The sequence below is a fragment of the Lithobates pipiens genome, unplaced genomic scaffold, assembly GCF_037356315.1.
Source record: "Lithobates pipiens isolate NorthernLeopardFrog02 unplaced genomic scaffold, aLitPip1_a1.2 Scaffold_22, whole genome shotgun sequence".
Classification (NCBI taxonomy): Eukaryota; Metazoa; Chordata; class Amphibia; order Anura; family Ranidae; genus Lithobates; species Lithobates pipiens.
The window spans coordinates 206,446,555-206,466,863 of NW_027507784.1; positions in this window are offsets into that span (position 1 = coordinate 206,446,555).

Here is a 20,309-nt window from a genome sequence, read left to right on the forward strand (position 1 = left end):
TACCACACACAGTCGGATTATCTGACGACACGGTCCGATAAGACTCATTCCGACAGATTCTCTGACCGTGTGTACAAGGGCTTACAGTGTTGTGGCACCAGCACCACCACCACCAAAGGCCCAATTTTTCTACCACTGTTCAACAATGGCATGTAATTACAATTCTTGATATAATGATTCACAACAGGGCGTTCCCATGCCCACCAAGAGTAATTTTGAGGGTTTACAGTGTTGTGGCAACACCAACACCTTTGGCCCAAATTTCTGCAGAGCATATAGGGCAGTCTCCGACTTTCAAACATCCAACTTACAAATGTCTCCTACTTGCAAATGGAAGGAGACAAAAGGAAGCGAGATGAAATCTACCCCTAGGAAGGGAAATTCTCTCCTGAAAGAGTTGATATGGGAAAAATGTGTCTCCTCTCCACTAGTGATGGACAAACTTCCGACGGGACATTTCGAGAACGCGGATCGCGAACGCGGCCGATAGTTCGCGAACAGTAACGTTCGCGGCAGGCCCCATTGACTTCAATGGGAGGCGAAATTTGCAAACCTACAGGTCGAATTTGCAGCCACAAAATAATTACTAGCTGTGCAAACATAGTCCCACCACATGGCCAATGACATAACACATGTATGAGGTGAATCTGGGATCAACAACTACGAGCATTCTTTTTTTATATGTGAAATTGTGACAATTCAGGACTGTGGAGCGCATGAAGGCAATGGAGGAGAGGAAAGGTCAGGGTAGGCAAAGAAGAGGGTGAAGGAGATGATCACCAGCAGCGTGACATAAAGCAAGGACACCTGCACCGTGATAGAGTGATCTGACACCAGCACCGTGATAGAGAGCACTGACATCAGCAGCGTGATATACAGCAATGACACCTGCACCGTGATAGAGTGATCTGACACCAGCACCATGACAGAGAGCACTGACATCAGCAGCGTGACATAAAGCACTGACACCAGTACCGTGATATACAGCACTGACACCAGCACCGTGATATACAGCACTGACACCTGCAGCGTGACATACAGCAATGACACCTGCACCGTGATAGAGTGATCTGACACCAGCACCGTGATAGAGAGCACTGACATCAGCAGTGTGACATAAAGCACTGACACCAGCACCGTGATATACAGCACTGACACCAGCACCGTTATATACAGCACTGACACATGCAGCATTACATACAGCAATGACACCTGCACCATGATAGAGTGATCTGACACCAGCACCGTGATAGAGAGCACTGACATCAGCAGCGTGACATAAAGCACTGACACCAGCACCATGATATACAGCACTGACACCAGCACCGTGATAGAGAGCACTGACATCAGCAGCATGATATACAGCAATGACACCTGCACCGTGATAGAGTGATCTGACACCAGCACCGTGATAGAGAGCACTGACATCAGCAGCATGACATAAAGAACTGACACCAGCACCGTGATATACAGCACTGACACCAGCACCGTGATATACAGCACTGACACCTGCAGCGTGACATACAGCAATGACACCTGCACCGTGATAGAGTGATCTGACACCAGCACCGTGATAGAGAGCACTGACATCAGCAGCATGACATAAAGCACTGACACCAGCACCGTGATATACAGCACTGACACCAGCACCGTGATATACAGCACTGACACCTGCACCGTAAGCAGCCCCAGGAGTAAGTCAGCATAGCACAGGGATGGTGGGAGCCCCTCATAATGGGCGTAGCACAGGGATGGTGGGAGCCCCTATTAATATGCACAGCAGAGGTACAGCCCACATCAGCAGCGTGACATAAAGCACTGACACCAGCACCATGATATACAGCACTGACACCAGCACCGTGATAGAGAGCACTGACATTAGCAGCATGATATACAGCAATGACACCTGCACCGTGATAGAGTGATCTGACACCAGCACCGTGATAGAGAGCACTGACATCAGCAGCATGACATAAAGCACTGACACCAGCACCGTGATATACAGCACTGACACCAGCACCGTGATAGAGAGCACTGACATTAGCAGCATGATATACAGCAATGACACCTGCACCGTGATAGAGTGATCTGACACCAGCACCGTGATAGAGAGCACTGACATCAGCAGCATGACATAAAGCACTGACACCAGCACCGTGATATACAGCACTGACACCTGCAGCGTGACATACAGCAATGACACCTGCACCATGATAGAGTGATCTGACACCAGCACCATGATAGAGAGCACTGACATCAGCAGCATGACATAAAGCACTGACACCAGCACCGTGATATACAGCACTGACACCTGCAGCGTGACATACAGCAATGACACCTGCACCATGATAGAGTGATCTGACACCAGCACCATGATAGAGAGCACTGACATCAGCAGCATGACATAAAGCACTGACACCAGCACCGTGATATACAGCACTGACACCAGCACCGTGATATACAGCACTGACACCTGCACCGTAAGCAGCCCCAGGAGTAAGTCAGCATAGCACAGGGATGGTGGGAGCCCCTCATAATGGGCATAGCACAGGAATGGTGGGAGCCCCTATTAATATGCACAGCAGAGGTACAGCCCCAGGAGTAAGTCAGCATAGCACAGGGATGGTGGGAGCCCCTCATAATGAGTATAACACAGGGATGGTGGGAGCCCCTCATAATATGCACAGCAGAGGTACAGCCCCAGGAGGAAGTCAGCACAGCACAGGAATGGTGGGAGCCCCTCATAATAACCAGCCCCAGGAGGAAGTCAGCACAGCACAGGGATGGTGGGAGCCCCTTTACAATGAGCATAGCACAGGGATGGTGGGAGCCCCTCATAATATGCACAGCAGAGGTACAGCCCCAGGAGGAAGTCAGCACAGCACAGGGATGGTGGGAGCCCCTCATAATAAGCAGCCCCAGGAGGAAGTCAGCATATACTCTAGTACGCTATACCTTACCAGTCCTTAGAAGGACCTTTGTTCAACTAGTAGGTTGTGATTAGCAGATTGTACCTCAGTCCCTATACTGATAAAGGACTGCTGCAGAATAGGGCAGCAGTCAGCAGTAGTGCACCTCAACCCTATATATTGTGGACCTATACCAGTCCTTAAGGAATAGCAGACTGTACCTCACTCAACCCTATGTACTGTAGTACGCTATACCTTACCAGTCCTTATAAGGACCTTTGTGGAACTAGTAGGTTGTGATTAGCAGACTGTACCTCAGTCCCTATACTGATAAAGGACTACTGCAGCAGAAGGGCAGCAGTCAAGTATAATATTCTTTCTATATTTGGAAGAAAGAATATTATACGTGTACAAGCCTATTACCATACCAGTCCTGAAAAGAACCTTTGTGGACCTAATAGTAACAGCTACTGATTAAACTGACTGTCCCTCACTGCCACACACAGCTTCCTGTCCGTCCCTATTTAAACTGACAAAACACAGGCTCCTGCAACAAGAACTTGAATAGCACTCAAAACTATATCCTGTACTACTTTACCATACCAGTCCTGAAAAGGACTTTTGTGGACCTAATAGTAACAGCTAATGATTAAACTGACTGTCCCTGCTGCACACAGCGTCCTGTCCCTCTCTCTACACTGACAAAAGACAGGCTGCTGCAACAATCACTAGCACAGCAGTGCCTCAAACCTATATCCTGAACTACACCTAACACCTATACCATACCAGTCCTTAAAAGAACTTTTGTGGACCTAATAGCTAGCGATTTGGGTCACTGCAGTCTCTCCCTGCTCCACACAGCAACCTCTCCCTATAGTGACATACGAAAGAATGTAAAATGGCCGCCGGATCGGGTCTATTTATAAGTTAGGGGGAATGTCCAAGTGTGCTGTAATTTCTCAATTGGCTGTCCTGTACCACATGATGGATGTGTCATCATAGGTCAAAGTTCTTTTACACAGTAAACACGGAAGTCCGCCGGTCGAACAGCGGCAATAGTCCGCCGATCGGGCGGACCGCGAACAGCCAAAATTTGTCGCAAAACGACCGTCGGGCGAACCGTTCGGCCATCCCTACTCTCCACTGATGCTTTATCACCAATCCTTGTTTCACTAAAAAAAAACACATTTTCAAAAAACATTTGTCATTGGGACAGAAAGTGAAGTGAAATCTTCTGAAGAGGTGCACATGCAGCAAAGAAAACTGTTACAGGGGTGATAGCCCTTCCCTATGTTTTCCAAAAAGCTTAAAAATAGATTTTTTGACTGGAGCTACACTTTAAAAATGTACCAGTTCAAAATTGCAAACAGATTCTATTTAACAACAAACCTACAGTTACTTTCCTGTTTGCACTGCCTGTATACTGCTGTTCAGAGTATATAGGGCCTGGGGGGCCAACACCTTTCCTTTTTTAAATTTGGGTGCAGGGTTCCCCTTTATATCCATACAAGACCCAAAGGGCCTGGTAATGGATTGGGGGGGGAGGGGATACCCATGCCGTTTGTCTCACAGATTTTCAGCCATATTACCGGGACCAGACATTACATTAAATCCGCAAGCAGTTTTAATATCCCCAGACTTTTATTCCTTTTAAAATGTCATTTTGTGCAGAGACTGTTCTTTACAGTCCCTGCTGTTCTTTACAGGCATACTATAGACACCCACCAGGTACGATATTTAAAGGAATATTTCACTTTTTTTTTCACTTTAAGCATCATTAAAATCACTGCTCCAGAAAAAACAGCAGTTTTTGGACCTTTTTTTGCATTGATACATGTCCCCTGGGGCAGGACCCGAATCCCAAAACCCTTTTTGGGACAATAGCTTGCATATTAGCCTTTAAAATTAGCACTTTTGATTTCGAACGTTTGAGTCCCATTTACTTTAACGGGGTTCTAAAGTTTGCACGAATTTTCAGTCCGTTCGCAGGTTCTGGTGCGAACCGAACCAGGAGGTGTTCAGCTCATCCCTATCCATAAAGAGGAGAAGGGGGTCCCAAATCGTGAAGTATATAATCACAGATATTTATTTGAGGTTACAAGTTTAACTGGTCAAATGATGGCCAGGTGGTGCACCTATTGTGGCGGGAGGCCATCATATGACGTCCTGCCGTTTAAACAGGGAATGCGTAGCGATCGTGCGCGTGCATCCCTGTTCCTTCGGTGGCCGCGTGTCACGGGGGCACCGCTCGCTACCGAGGGGGGTGAACAGTCATTGGGCATGGCTGTTTACCACGTGATCAGCCGTGAGCAAGTCATGGCCGATCACAGATGGTTACACCCTCACTGTGCATGGCACGCGATCGCGAGCGCGCTGCGTGTGCACGTCGGTGGCGGTGTGTTCCCGGGAACACTGCTCGTCACCGACGCTGGTAAACAGCAATTGGCTGGCTGTTTACCCACGTGATCGGCTGTGACCATTTCACAGCCGATCACTAAATGTAAACAAACCGCGGTAATGAGATGTTACCGGGTTCTCCTCCTCCCACACAGATCGTGTGTGAGGAGGAGATTGTGGTAACATCTCGTTACCGCCTATAGTGTACACCAATCACACTGATTGCCCCCCCCCCACAATAAAGAGGACCTGTCACCACCCATCATAGTACCTGTCACTCACAGTCCATCATAGTACCTGTCACTCACAGTCCATCATAGTACCCAAGTACCTGTCACAGTCCATCAGAGTACCCGAGTACCTGTCACAGCCCATCAGAGTACCTGAGTACCTGTCACAGCCCATCCGAGTACCCGAGTACCTGTTACAGCCCATCAGAGTACCCGAGTACCTGTCCTAGTCCATCCGAGTACCCGAGTAGCTGTTCCAGTACCTAAGTATCTAAGTACCCAAATACCTGTCACAGTCCATCTGAGTATCCGAGTACCCATCACAGTCCATCAAAGTACCCAAGTACCTGTCACAGCCCATCAAAGTACCCGAGTACCTGTCACAGTCCATCAGAGTACCCGAGTACCTGTCACCGTCCATCCGAGTACCTGTCACAGTCCATCTGAGTACCTGAGTACCTGTCACAGTTCATAAGAGTACCCGAGTACCTGTCACAGCCCATCAAAGTACCCAAGTACCTGTCACAGCCCATCAGAGTACCCGAGTACCTGTCACAGCCCATCAGAGTACCTGAGTACCTGTCACAGCCCATCCGAGTACCCGAGTACCTGTTACAGCCCATCAGAGTACCCGAGTACCTGTCCTAGTCCATCCGAGTACCCGAGTAGCTGTTCCAGTCCATCTAAGTACCCGAGTACCTGTCACAGTTCATCTGAGTACCTGTCCCAGTTCATCTGAGTACCTGAATACCTGTCACAGTTCATCTGAGTACCCGAGTACCTGTCACAGTCCATATGAGTACCTATCACTGCCCTTCAGAGTACCCAAATACCAGTCACCAGGCCATCAGAGAACCTGTCACCAGGCCATCAGAGTACCCGAATACCTGTCACCAGGCCATCAGAGTACCCGAGTACCTGTCACCAGGCCATCAGAGTACTCAAGTACTTGTCACCAGGCCATCAGCATACCAGAGTACCTATCTGCAGCCCATCAGAGTATCCGAGTACCTATTTGCATCCCATGCCTCATAGAATATACATTGGGGTGTTTGCTTTCCAAAATGGGGTCATTTTGTGGGTAATTTCACTGTCCTGGTGCTCCAGGACCTTCAAAAGTGTGATGGGTAGGAATGAAAGTTTATGCTCCTAGAACGCCTGAAGGTACTACTTCAATGTTCAGCCTCTGTATGTGGCCAGGCTGTGTAAAAGTCCGACACATGTGGTATCGCCATACTCGGGAGGAGTAGCAGAATGTGTTTTGGGGTGTAATTTTTGCTATATACATGCTATGTGTTAGAAATATCTTATAAACTGACAACTTTGTGTAAAAAAAAATGTATTTTCATTTTTTTTCACATTTTCCAAAAACTTCTGGAAAAAAATGAACCGTTCAAAAGACTCATTATGCCTCACAGATTATACATTGGGGTGTTTGCTTTCCAAAATGGGCAATTTCATTGTCGTGGTACTCCAGGGCCTTCAAAAGTGTAATAGGTGGCTGTGAAATGAGATGTGTAATTTTTGCTCGTAGAATGTCTGAAAGTGCCACTTCAATGTTGGTGCTCTGTATGTGGCCATGCTGTGTAAAAGTCTCACACATGTGGTATCACCATACTCGGGCAGAGTAGCAGAATGTATTTTGGGGTGTAATTTGTTGTATGCATATGCTGTGTGTGAGAAATAACCTGATAATATGACAATTGTGTAAAAAATAAAAATAAAAAATAAAAATCTTCATTTTGCAAAGAATTGTGGGAAAAAATTACAACCTAAAAGAACTCACCATGCTACTTACTTAATACCTTGGAATGTCTTCTTTCTAAAAAGGGGTCATTTGAGGGGTATTTGTACTTTCCTGACTGGTTAGTGTCTCAAGAAATGAGATGCACCTGATGTACTGAAGGCCTAATCAGATGTGATCAATTTTCAGTGATTGGCACGATAGTTTGTAGACTCTATAACTTTCACAAAGACCAAAAAAAAATACACTAATGTGGGTTATTTTTATCAAAGATATGTAGCAGTATAAATTTTGGCCAACATGTATGAATAAAATTACTAATTAGCAAAATTTTATGACAGAAACAAAGAAAGAAGCATTTTTTCACAAAATGTTTTTTTTTATTTATAGCACAAAAAATAAAAACCCACTAGTGATTAAATACCACTAAAAGAAAGCTCTATTTGTGTGGAAAAAAGGACGCAAGTTTCATATGGGTACAGTATTGCATGACTGAGTAATTGTCATTCAAGCTGTGAGAGCGCTGAAAGCTGAAAATTGGTCTGGTCAGGAAGGGGGTGTAAGTGCACTCACTGTATTGAGGTGATTAAAAGTACTCACATAGTGAACAGATAAAAAAAAAAAGATAAAAACGAACGCATGGCCTGACATCACCCAAAGAACATCATCCCCAGAGTGAAACATGGTGGTGGCAGCATCCTGCTGTGGGGATGTTTTTCAGTAGTCGAGACTGGGAAACTGGTCAGGGTTGAGGGAAAGATGGATGGTGCTAAATACAGGGATATTCTTGAGCAAAACCTGTACCACTCTGTGTGATTTGAGGCTAGGACTGAGCTTTACCTTCCAGAAGGACAATGACACCAAACACACTGCTAAGCAACACTTGAGTGGTTTAAGGGGAAACAAGTAAATGTGTTGGAATGGCCTAGTCAAAGCCCAGACCTCAATCCAATAGAAAATCTGTGGTCAGACTTTAAGATTGCTGTTCACAAGCACAAACCATCCAACTTGAAAGAGCTTGAGCAGTTTTTGCAAGGAGCAATGGGCAAAAATTCCAATGGTAAGATGTGGCAAGCTCATAGACACTTAGTTACATAGTTACATAGTTAGTAAGGTTGAATAAAGACATCAGTCCATCCAGTTGAACCTGAGTGTCTACAATTGTCCCTATCCCTGTACATTGCACACTCACATCAGTACCTACCCTCGAGGAGCCCACAATTCAAGGTTCCCATTCTTATACTAGGGCCAATTTTGGACAGAAGCCAATTAACCTACCTGCATGTCTTTGGAGTGTGGGAGGAAACCAGAGTACCCACCCAGAGGAAACCCACGCAAGCACATGGAGAACATGCAAACTCCAGGCAGGTAGAGTTGTGGTTGGGTTTCGAACCAGCGACCCTATTTACAGCTAGGCAAGAGCGCTAACCACTACACCACTGTGCCACCCATGTGGAGCTGTGTGGAGCTGTGTGGAGCTGTGTGGAGCTGTGTGGAGCTGTGTAGAGCTATGATAGATGCAAATAGTTATGCACATTCACTTTTTCTGTTATTTTGTCCTATTTGTTGTTTGCTTCTCATTTTTAATAATGCTTAAAGTGAAACAATAAAACATTATTTTAAATATTGTGCCTGCGGTCCATTACCAGGCCATTCAGGTCGGGTATGGATATTCAGGGAAGCCCCACACCAAAATAAAAAAAATGGTGTGAGAGTCTCCCCCAAAATCCATACTGGGCCCTTCAGGTCTGGTATGCATATTAAGGGGAACTTTTTTTTTTTAATGGCGTGAGGGTCACCCAGGCATTATATACTATGGACTGCAGTATATATACTATACAGAGTGCATTATATACTCTACGGAAAAATTGGGCCTTAAGCCGCGTACACACGGGGCGGACTGTCTGGCCAACTTAGTCCGTCAGACAATCCGACGGACAGTCCGTCATACTTTCGAATGAACGGACTTGACCACACACACCACTTTTTGAGCGGACTAATACGGCGTGCTAAGTCCGCCATACTATCTGCCCTACTTTTGAAATGAACGGACTCGCCCACACACGCAGAGGAAAGTCCGCTCATTTCGAGCGCGTCTCCAGGTAGGCGGGGCCCGCGAAGGAGACGTCGCTGGCCCCGCCGCCTGGAATGGACTTAAAGGGGAACCCCAACGCCGAAAAAAATCGGCGTGGGGGTCCCCCCCAAGTCCACAACAGACCCTTGTCCGAGCACGCTACCCGGCCGGCCCCTCCTGAGCCGTACCAGGCCGCGTGCCCTCAACATGGGGGGGTGCCTTGGGGAAGGGGGGGCCGCGCGCCCCCCCCACCCCAAAGCCCCTTGTCCCCATGTTGATGAGGACAAGGGCCTCTTCCCGACAATCCTGGCCGTTGGTTGTCGGGGTCTGCGGGCGGGGGGCTTATCGGAATCCGGGAGCCCCCTTTAATAAGGGGGCCCCCGGATACCGGCCCCCCACGCTATGTGAATGAGTATGGGGTACAATGTACCCCTACCCATTCACCTGTAAAATAAAAGTACCAAAAAAAACACAACACACGAGATAAAATACTTTATTGCACAGCTCCGGGGGTCTTCCGTCTTCGGGGGTCTTCTCGCCGGACTCCTCCGCTATCTTCTTGTAGCTCTTTTGCTAGCGGAGGAGTCCGGCTTTCTTCCTCGCCGCCGGCCTCTTCTCCCGACTTCGGGGGTCTTGTCCCCCTCTTCGGTTCTTCTGCCGGGCCACCGCGCCTTCTTATAGCTCTTTTACAGGCGGTGGCCCGGTCTTCTGTCGCTGCCGTCGCCGCCGCCTTCCGTTCTTCTTCTTCTTCTTCTTCTTCTCCAGGAGATGTTGCCTCGACGATCTCTCCGGCCGGAATGCCAGGGACGCACTGCGCGACCACTTATATAGGGACAATGGGGCGGTGTCACATGGCTTTATGTCACATGGGTTGGTCGCTCGCTCGCCCCCCTTTCCTGGCCGGCCGGGTAGCGTGCTCGGACAAGGGTCTGTTGTGGACTTGGGGGGGACCCCCATGCCGATTTTTTTCGGCGTTGGGGTTCCCCTTTAAGTCCATACCAGGCGGCGGGGCCAGCGACATCTCCTTCGCGGGCCCCGCCTACCTGGATACCCGCTCGAAATGAGCGGACTTTTCTCCGGGCGGGAAAAGTCCGCTCATTTCAAAAGTACGGCGGACTGGCACACACACGGGCGGATTGTCCGCCGAAATGCGAGTCCGACGGACAGTATTATGGAAATTCCGAAATACTTAGTCCGCCAGACTGCACGCTGAAAAAGTCCGCTGAAGCCCACACACGAGCGGACTGTCCGCTGAAATGTGTTTCGGCGGACTAAGTAGGCCAGACAGTCCGCCCGTGTGTACGCGGCTTTAGATGGTGCCAGAACACTGTAACCCATCACAGTTATTCTTGTTAGGCACAGGAATGAGCCCTGCTGTTAAATATTATTTAAAAAATGTTAATTGCTTTCCCTGTTAAACAGGGGCAGAAAAATTGGGCCTTTGGTTTTGATGGTGCAACAACACTGTAACCCCCCACAGTTACTCTTGTTGGGCACAGGAATAGGCCCTGCTGTTAAATATTATTTCAAAAATTGTAATTACATGTCCTGTTAAACAGGGGCGGAAAAATTGGGCCTTTGGTTTTGATGGTGTCACAACATTGTAACCCCTCACAGTTACTCATGTTGGGCGCAGGAACGGGCCCTGCTGTTAAATATTATATCAAAAATTGTAATTACATGCTCCTGTTAAACAGGGGCAGAAAAATTGGGTCTTTGGTTTTGATGGTGCCACAACACTGTAATCCCTCTCAGTTACTCTTGTTGGGCACAGGAATGGGCCCTGCTGTTATATATTATTTCAAAAATTGTAATTACATGCCCTGTTAAACAGGGGCAGAAAAATTGGGCCTTTGGTTTTGATGGTGCCACCACACTGTAGCCCCTTACAGTTACTCGTGTTGAGCACAGGAATGGGCCCTGCTGTTAAATGTTATATCAAAAATTATAACTACATGCTCCTGTTAAACAGGGGCTGAAAAATTGGGTCTTTGGTTTTGATGGTGCCACAACACTGTAATCCCTCACAGTTACTCTTGTTGGGTGCAGGAACGGGCCCTGCTGTTAAATATTATATCAAAAATTGTAATTACATGCCCCTGTTAAACAGGGGCATAAAAATTGGGCCTTGAGTGGTGATGGTGCCTTAAACCAAAAATATATTTGGAAGCTACAGTAGGTGACCGCGATATTGTGTCAATTTCGCCACTTTTATCGGCGAGATTGACACCCTGCAAGACCCGTCGCGGAAGCCAGCGCTGAGCTGGCTCGCATTGGGAAAGGGAAAATGTGTTTTTCCTTTCCCAATGAGCGACAAGCATTGCTGACATTGAGGCTGGCACTGCTGCGTGGATCTGACCTGTATCCCTGCCAATACCAGGCACTGTGTTTGGTATGAATCTTGAGGGAGAACTCCACGGCAAATTTTAAATAAAAAAACGGCATGAGTTCCCTTCCAAGAGCATACCAGGCCCTTAGGTCTGGTATGGATTTTAAGGGGGAACCCCCTACACCGAAAAAACGGCATGGGGTCCCCCTAAAATACATACCAGACCCTTATCCGAGCATGCAGCCCGGCTGGTCAGGAAGGCGGTGGGGACAAGCAAGTGCCCCCCACCCCAAAGCACCTTGTCCCCATGTTAATGAGGACAAGGGCCTCTTCCTGACAACCCTGGCCATTGGTTGTCCGGTTCTGCAAGCAGGGGGCTTATCAGAATCCGGGAGCCCCTTTTAATAAGTGTGAATGAGAATGGGGTACATCGTACCCCTACCCATTCACCCGGGGGAAAATTGTCAATAAAAAAACACACTACACAGGTTTTTAAAGTAATTTATTAGGCAGCTTTCAGGGTCTTCTTCCGACTTCGGGGGTCTCTTCTGACTCCTTGACGCTCTCCTGCCTCTTCTCCCTCTCTCCGTTTCTTCTCCGCTCTCTCCGGCCTCTTCTCCCGGGCCTTCTGCCGGATCCTCCGCTATCTTCTTCCAGCTCTTTTACTAGCGGTGGCCTGGTCTTCTGCGTCTTTTTTTCCTTCTTCCGATGTTGACACGACGCTCTGTCCCGCTGTCATGCCATGTGCGAGATGACTTATATAGGCATGGGGTGGGGTCACCGGGTGATGTCACATGATGACCCCACCCCTTATGATGTCACAGTACCAGCATGTCCTGAGACTTGACACCATAAGGGGAGGGGTCACCATGTGACATCACCCGATGACCCCCGCCCCATGCCTATATAAGTCATCGCGCACCTTGCACATGGCATTACAGCAGGAGAGAGCGCGTGTCAACATCGGAAAAGGAGAAGAGGGAAGAAGAACCCAGAAGACTGGGCCACTGCTAGTAAAAGAGCTGGAAGAAGATATCGGAGGAGCAGAAGAACCGGAGATGGGGAGAAGAACCAGAGACCGGGAGAAGGGGCCGGGGAGCACGGAGAAGATGCTGGAGAGCGCAAAGGAGTCGGAAGAAGACCCCCGGAGCTGCCTAATAAATTATTTTAAAAGCCTGTCTAGTGTGTTTTTTTATTGACACTTTTTTCCCCAATGGGTAGGGGTACGATGTATGCCTGGTTTTATTAGAGAGGTGACATTGTCACTTCTTTCTCGCGCTCGCTGCAATAGGAAAATGTGACATTTTCCTATTGCAGCCAGCGCCAGATGTACAGTGCCTTGTTGCCGAGAGCCAGCGCAATGGGATCACACTGGAAACACATTCTCTCAGTCAGGTACTGTAGCATCATCGTGTTTGTGGAGGAATAGGATAGGCAGCATAGGCAGTCTTCAAGGGATCCCAGATCTATAGAAAATTCAATCAGTTACATCAGCATCGGGTACTTGATAGCTGCTGATCCAGGACTGATTCATTTTTATAAATGTGGGGCTATCAGCAGCTGGGGGAACATGACGACCAGTTTCTTGTCCTTCTGTGGCACCCCCTCTCTCTAGGCTCATGTTACTCTCTACTTCAACCTGAGAACCAACATCGAAGCCTTCAAATCACTGTGCATCCTCCAGTACTAACTGTAACCAACACTGTGGTCGAATCATTTTGGGGATTCCTCCATGCATGATGGTGGGGCTACGGAAGGAGTTAGTGTGGGCAAGGAGCTGCTTTGGCAGCTGCGTTGGAAGGCAAACTACTCTGAGCCCAGGTGACGTCACCGCCATTCCCCGTTGGCCAGGAAGGGCGGGCAGTGTTAGCAAGAGAGAGCCGGCCGGCTCGTTACTATACACACGCTTATATTCAGCTGGAAATTTGTGAGTTTGTTACCTTTATTTTATTTTTCTGGTTGCACCTTATCTATATGTTTATGGTCACAAATTTTCAGATCATTGCAGTAAAATTGTACTCATTGAAATATTATACTATTTTTCTTGTATATATTAGATCTGTAGGTGACGTTTCCTGAGGAAGTGGCTTTCCAGTGCCGCGAAACCGGGCGAAATATACGTCAATTCTACATCTATGTAAAAAATCCCCTTTCACTGGGGACTTTTCAACCACCCTTGTATAACATCTGTCCTCCTAATGGATTGTTTATATTGTTGTTTGTTTTGATTTTTGTGTATATGTCTTTTTTACTACCTTTGTGTAGCTATTTATAATAAAATGTTATTGAATTTTAATTCTAATGCCCACTTTTTGACTATCATATGATACCGCAATAGTCCCTACTGTTCCCACTAAATCCTTAGGAAATTTTCCCCCAGAGTCTTTTTCCTATTCTAGGAGCTTTATGCTCGTTTTGTTCTATATACATTAATTGGGACGATGGTATCTCGCTTAAACCTGAGGCTTCCCCATGATTCATCTTTATTTTATTGTGTTTGAATTAAAATTTTATATGGAGTTACGCTATGGGAGCCTTTCTGTTTTATCTTACTAAATGAATATGGTGAAACGGGAGACGCTCTGAGAAGGGGATACAGGAGTTGGAGACACCAGCAGAGCCTATTAAAGGGACCAGGAGTGATAGTCTTGTTTGCAAGCTCGTATGGTCTCCCTAAAAAGAGATCTTGTCAGCTGGTAAGCCTCACTGAATCTGGTGGTGGAGGAATCTCTTTTTCTGGGTGCACCTGCTATATACCTGAAGGGTATTTTACGGAGTCACTTAAATCGACTGAAATCTCATCTCCTTGTCTCTCTCCCTTTTCTTTGGACTGTTCATGTTTTTTTAATAAATTTTTTCTGCACCATTTGTGGTCACATACATTTTTTGTAAACAGGATATATTATGTTATATTATTATTCTGGCACTATATAAGTTATAGCGCAGCTTTTCTTTTGAATTATTGTATATTGTGTGTGTCTCACATTATGTTGCGGCAAGAATTTATTATTATTTAATTTTCTGTTTCACTGGCACAGGATTTTTAAGTATTGTAGTATTTTGTGGACAGCGCTGTTTTCCAATAGTTTTTTACACTGTATATATACACCACACTGAATGCAGAGTATATATATGTACTGTTTAAATGCTTCTCTGCCGCTCTCAGCGGCTTTCACCTAATTTCGGTCGCATTCGGCCGTTCTCGGCTATTTTCGGCTGCACTCGGCCATTCGCGGCTATTTTCGGCCACACCCGGCCATCCTTGGCAGCTTTCGGAAAGCCAAAAGTCGCTGAGAACGGCCGAGAGCTACCGAGCGCCGTCAAGATACAAAGGACATCTGCTCTGTATCTCGGCGGCGCCATTTTTAAATGGAAAAGACACTGACAAGGCTGAAAATGACTGACAAGGCTGCAAGTGATTGACAAGGCTGCAATGGAAGGCTGCAAATGACTGACAAGGCTGCAAATGACTGACAAGGCTGCAATGCAAGGATGCAAATTACACTGACAAGGCTGCATTAATGGGCATTTAAATGTTTTTTTCCTTAAACTTCCCTCCTAAAAGTTTTTTCTTTTAAATTCCCTCCAAACTTGGGGTACGTGTTATACGCCGATAAATATGGTATATTATATATATATATATATATATATATATATATATATATATATATATATATTGAAAATTGAGGTAGCTGCGCGCTAATATGGTGTGAAATGTGAAACATAGAAAAACATATAATAGTGATAACTTTTAACTGCAGCTGTCACTAATGTACCCCACATAAATCAGTAAAAAAAATATATATAGGTGTGACAGCGCTGTAAAAGTGGCATTAACAAGTATGGTGATAAACACAGATTTTGCAATAATATGAAAAAAGTATAAAAACATAATGAATCCACATTGTGCAAAAAAACTAAATAAAAACAAGCTTGTGTGATATCTTCAGACAACCTCCATGAACTGGGTGTACCCACCACCTCATGCAATGCTCGCTCACTCCCTTTAAACAACCCTGCAAGGGGTCAAACATGCCTTGCACCCTGTGCAGACATTCCCTCCCAGGGATCTTCAGAGAATCTTGGTGGCTCAAAGGATGAAGGTAATCAAAAGCAGGTAGGTACTCCTTCCACTGTGCTGCTTCAAACTTTTAATCCACAATGACTACCGGCAAGTTCAGCAACACATGAACAAAAATGAGAGAAAGTGACTCCTATAGTGCAGTATCCAAGGGGTTAAAAATGAAACCACTCCACCCCAGCTAGCATTGAACTCACATTTAATGAAATTTTAAAAGCATTAAAAATGGCACGACAGTCTCACTCAGTAGTATTTTAATTAATCCCGCCTAAGCCGCAGGGTTTATTCCTCCAGATGAAGCCACGTGGGAGGTGGTGAAACTAGTAGAGGTGGAGCCTCAAGGTGGACTACTACTACTACTAAGTGAAACTAGCAATGCTAGCTGGGGTGGGGTGATTTCATTTTTAACCCCTCGGATACTGCATTATAGGCGGAACTTTCTCTCATTTTTTTCATGTGTTGAGGAATTTTCCGGTAGTCATTGTGGATTTAAAGTTTGAAGTAGCACAGTGGAAGGAGTACCTACCTGCTTTCTTCCTTTGAGCCACCAAGATTCTCTGACAATCCCTGGGATGGAATGTTTGCACAGGGTGCACGGCGTGTTTCATCCCTTTCAGGGTCATTGCCATGAGGTGGTGGGAGCTTTCTGTTCATGGAGGTTGTCTGAAGACATCTTTTTGCACACTGTTTTTTTTGCACACATGGATTCATGCATTTTATCTTTATGGACTTTTTTCATATTATTGCAATATCAGTGTTTATCGCCATAATTGTTTATTTCACTTTTACAGCGCTGTCACACCTATATTGTTTTTTATATATATATACAGTATATTGATACACTGCCTGGGGCGTTCTGTGGCATTCGAACGCCCCATAATGTTCGGTGAACGTGCGAACGCCTGATGTTCAAGTCAAACTTACGGTCGACCCGAACATCGCGCTTATCCCTAATTAGCACCACTTTTTACCTTTTAACTTAATTTAATCCACTAAAAAGTGTACAGTACCTTTGACAATATTTGTTGCTTAGTCTGTGTAATTTTGACATATATTCGTAAACAATTAGCATAGATACAGAGCAACCATACATAACTACAAATGTATCAATACTGCATGTGATTATACAGTTTTATATGTATGTAGTGAATTAGCCCATTTTGTAAAACAAATTACAGTATGAAATTCATTTTCTTTTAATTACATTTTAGCTTTAGTACTCTTAGATTTTCCTTATATTTTCTATACCGATAAATGATTGTAATTGCTTGTGGTTTGTAAGTATAAAATGTACTCTGTTACAAGTAAACAATGTATATTTATGTTACAGTTTTCCTTTAAGTAGACTGCTGAATTGTTGAAAAGTAGGCTTTTAAGCTGCAAACATAGAATGGCAAGTCCCCAAGGATATAATTATCTAAACAAATGCTACAATAGAACAAAGATAAATTATTTTTCATGTACAACAACGACTTCTTATCCTTAGGCAAAGCCTCTAGTGGATTATATTTTCCTCATAAAAATAAGCATTCTATAGTGGAATGCATGTAATATTAACCACTTTCAGACTGGACCATTTTGCTGGTAAATGACCAGAGGTCTTTTTACACTTTGGCACTGCGCTGCTTTAACTGGTAATTGCGCGGTCATGCAATGTTGTACCCAAACTAAATTTGCGTCCTTTTCTTCCCACAAATAGAGCTTTCTTTTAAAGGTATTTGACTGACTCTGCGATTTTTATTTTTTGCGATATAAACGTAAAAAGACCGCAAATTTTGAAAAAAAATGATATTTTCTACTTTTTGTTATTAGAAAAATCCAATAAACTCAATTTTAGTCATACATTTAGGCCAAAATGTATTCAGCCACATGTCTTTGGTAAAAAAAAAGTCAATAACTGTATATTTATTGGTTTGCGCAAAAGTTGTCACATCTACAAACTAAGGTACGTTTTCTGGAATTTACGCAGCTTTTAGTTTACGACTGCCTATCTCATTTCTTGAGGTGCTAAAATGGCAGGGCAGTACAAACCCCCCCCCAAATGACCCCATTTTGGAAAGTAGACCCCCTAAGGAAATTGATAAGTGGCATGTTGAGCCCATTGAATATTTTATTTTTTTGCCTCAAGCGATTGAATAATGACAAAAAAAAATTTTTTTTTTTTTTACACAAAGTTGTCACTAAATGATATATTGCTCACACATGCTATGGGAATATGTGAAATGACACCCCAAAATAAATTCTGCTGCTTCTCCTGAGTACGGGGATACCACATATGTGGGACTTTTTGGGAGCCTAGCCGCGTACGGGGCCCCGAAAACCAAGCACCACCTTCAGGCTTTCTAAGGGCGTAAATTTTTGATTTCACTTCTCACTACCTATTACAGTTTTGAAGGCCATAAAATGCCAAGATGGCACAAAATCCCCACAAATGACCCCATTTTAGAAAGTAGCCACCCCAAGCTATTTGCTGAGAGGCATGTTGAGTCCATGGAATATTTTATATTTTGCCACAAGTTGTGGGAAAATTACAAACTTTTTTTTTTTTTTTCACAAAGTTGTCACTAAATGATATATTGCTCACACATGCTATGGGCATATGTGAAATGACACCCCAAAATAAATTCTGCTGCTTCTCCTGAGTACGGGGATACCACATGTGTGGGATTTTTTGGGAGCCTAGCCGCGTACGGGGCCCCGAAAGCCAAGAACCGCCTTCAGGTTTTCTAAGGGCGTAAATATTTGACTTCACTCCTCACTACCTATTACAGTTTTGAAGGCCATAAAATGCCAAGATGGCACAAAACCCCCACAAATGACCCCATTTTAGAAAGTAGACACCCCAAGCTATTTGCTGAGAGGCATGTTGAGTCCATGGAATATTTTATATTTTGCCACAAGTTGCGGGAAAATTACAAACTTTTTTTTTTTTTTCACAAAGTTGTCACTAAATGATATATTGCTCACGCATGCCATGGGCATATGTGAAATGACACCCCAAAATAAATTCTGCTGCTTCTCCTGAGTACGGGGATACCACATATGTGGGACTTTTTGGGAGCCTAGCCGCGTACGGGGCCCCGAAAACCAAGCACCGCCTTCAGGCTTTCTAAGGGCGTTACAGTTTTGAAGGCCATAAAATGCCAAGATGGCACAAACCCCCCCCAAATGACCCCATTTTGGAAAGTAGACACCCCTAAATTTAGGGGTACACTAGTGAGACTAGGTAATAAATGGCGGGTGCCCTGAAACTATAAAAAAATAACTAACCAACCAGCGTCACCTGTAAGAGTTATATGGTGATCACTAGTGAAAGGGTTAACTAGGGGGCAATCAGGGGGCTTTATGCGGTAGTATATGGGGGTCCCTGGCGCTATAAAAAGCTGCGGCGAACCTAAATACCTACCTGCCTAACTAGCGTCACCTGTGACACTAATACAGCGATCAGAAAAACGATCGCTTATTAGGCTGGGTTCACACTGGAGCGATGCGGGAACGCCACGAATCCGCGGCGGGTTCCCGCATCGCATGCCTCCCGGCGGCAGTTCACACTGCCCTATGCGAACTGCTGGGAGTGTCAGTGAAATGTTAATGACACCCTCAGATCAGTTCGCATATCGCAGTGCGATCTGCAAACTCGGATTGCATGGTGTGAACATCCATGCGATCCGATTCTGCTGCGGACCAAAAAAAGGGTCCCGTGCGAGTTTGCGGCGGGTGCGGCGGGTGCAACGCGAATTCAGCCATACTATCTGTATGGCTGAACTCGAATCGCACAGAGATCGGATGTGATTTGCACTGCAGTGCGGTGCGAATCACATCCGTTCTCATAAACCGCTGCAATGTGAACCCAGCCTTAGTGACACTGGCGACGGGGGGTGATCACGGGGTTAAACCTTTATTGGGGGGGTTAGGGGGTACCTTAGAACTAAAGGGGGCTAACCCTAACTGCCCTAACAGTTATTACAGTCACAAATGACACCCGCCGGGTGATCAGGGGGTTAAACCTTTATTAGGTAATAAATGGCGGGTGCCCTGAAACTATAAAAAAATAACTAACCAACCAGCGTCACCTGTAACAGTTATATGGTGATCACTGGTGAAAGGGTTAACTAGGGGGCAATCAGGGGGCTTTATGCGGTAGTATATGGGGGTCCCTGGCGCTATAAAAAGCTGCGGCGAACCTAAATACCTACCTGCCTAACTAGCGTCACCTGTGACACTAATACAGCGATCAGAAAAACGATCGCTTATTAGGCTGGGTTCACACTGGAGCGATGCGGGAACGCCACGAATCCGCGGCGGGTTCCCGCATCGCATGCCTCCCGGAGGCAGTTCACACTGCCCTATGCGAACTGCTGGGAGTGTCAGTGAAATGTTAATGACACCCCCAGATCAGTTCGCATATCGCAGTGCGATCTGCAAACTCGGATCGCATGGTGTGAACACCCATGCGATCCGATTCTGCTGCGGACCAAAAAAAGGGTCCCGTGCGAATTTGCGGCGGGTGCGGCGAATGGCTGAACTCGAATCGCAGAGATCGGA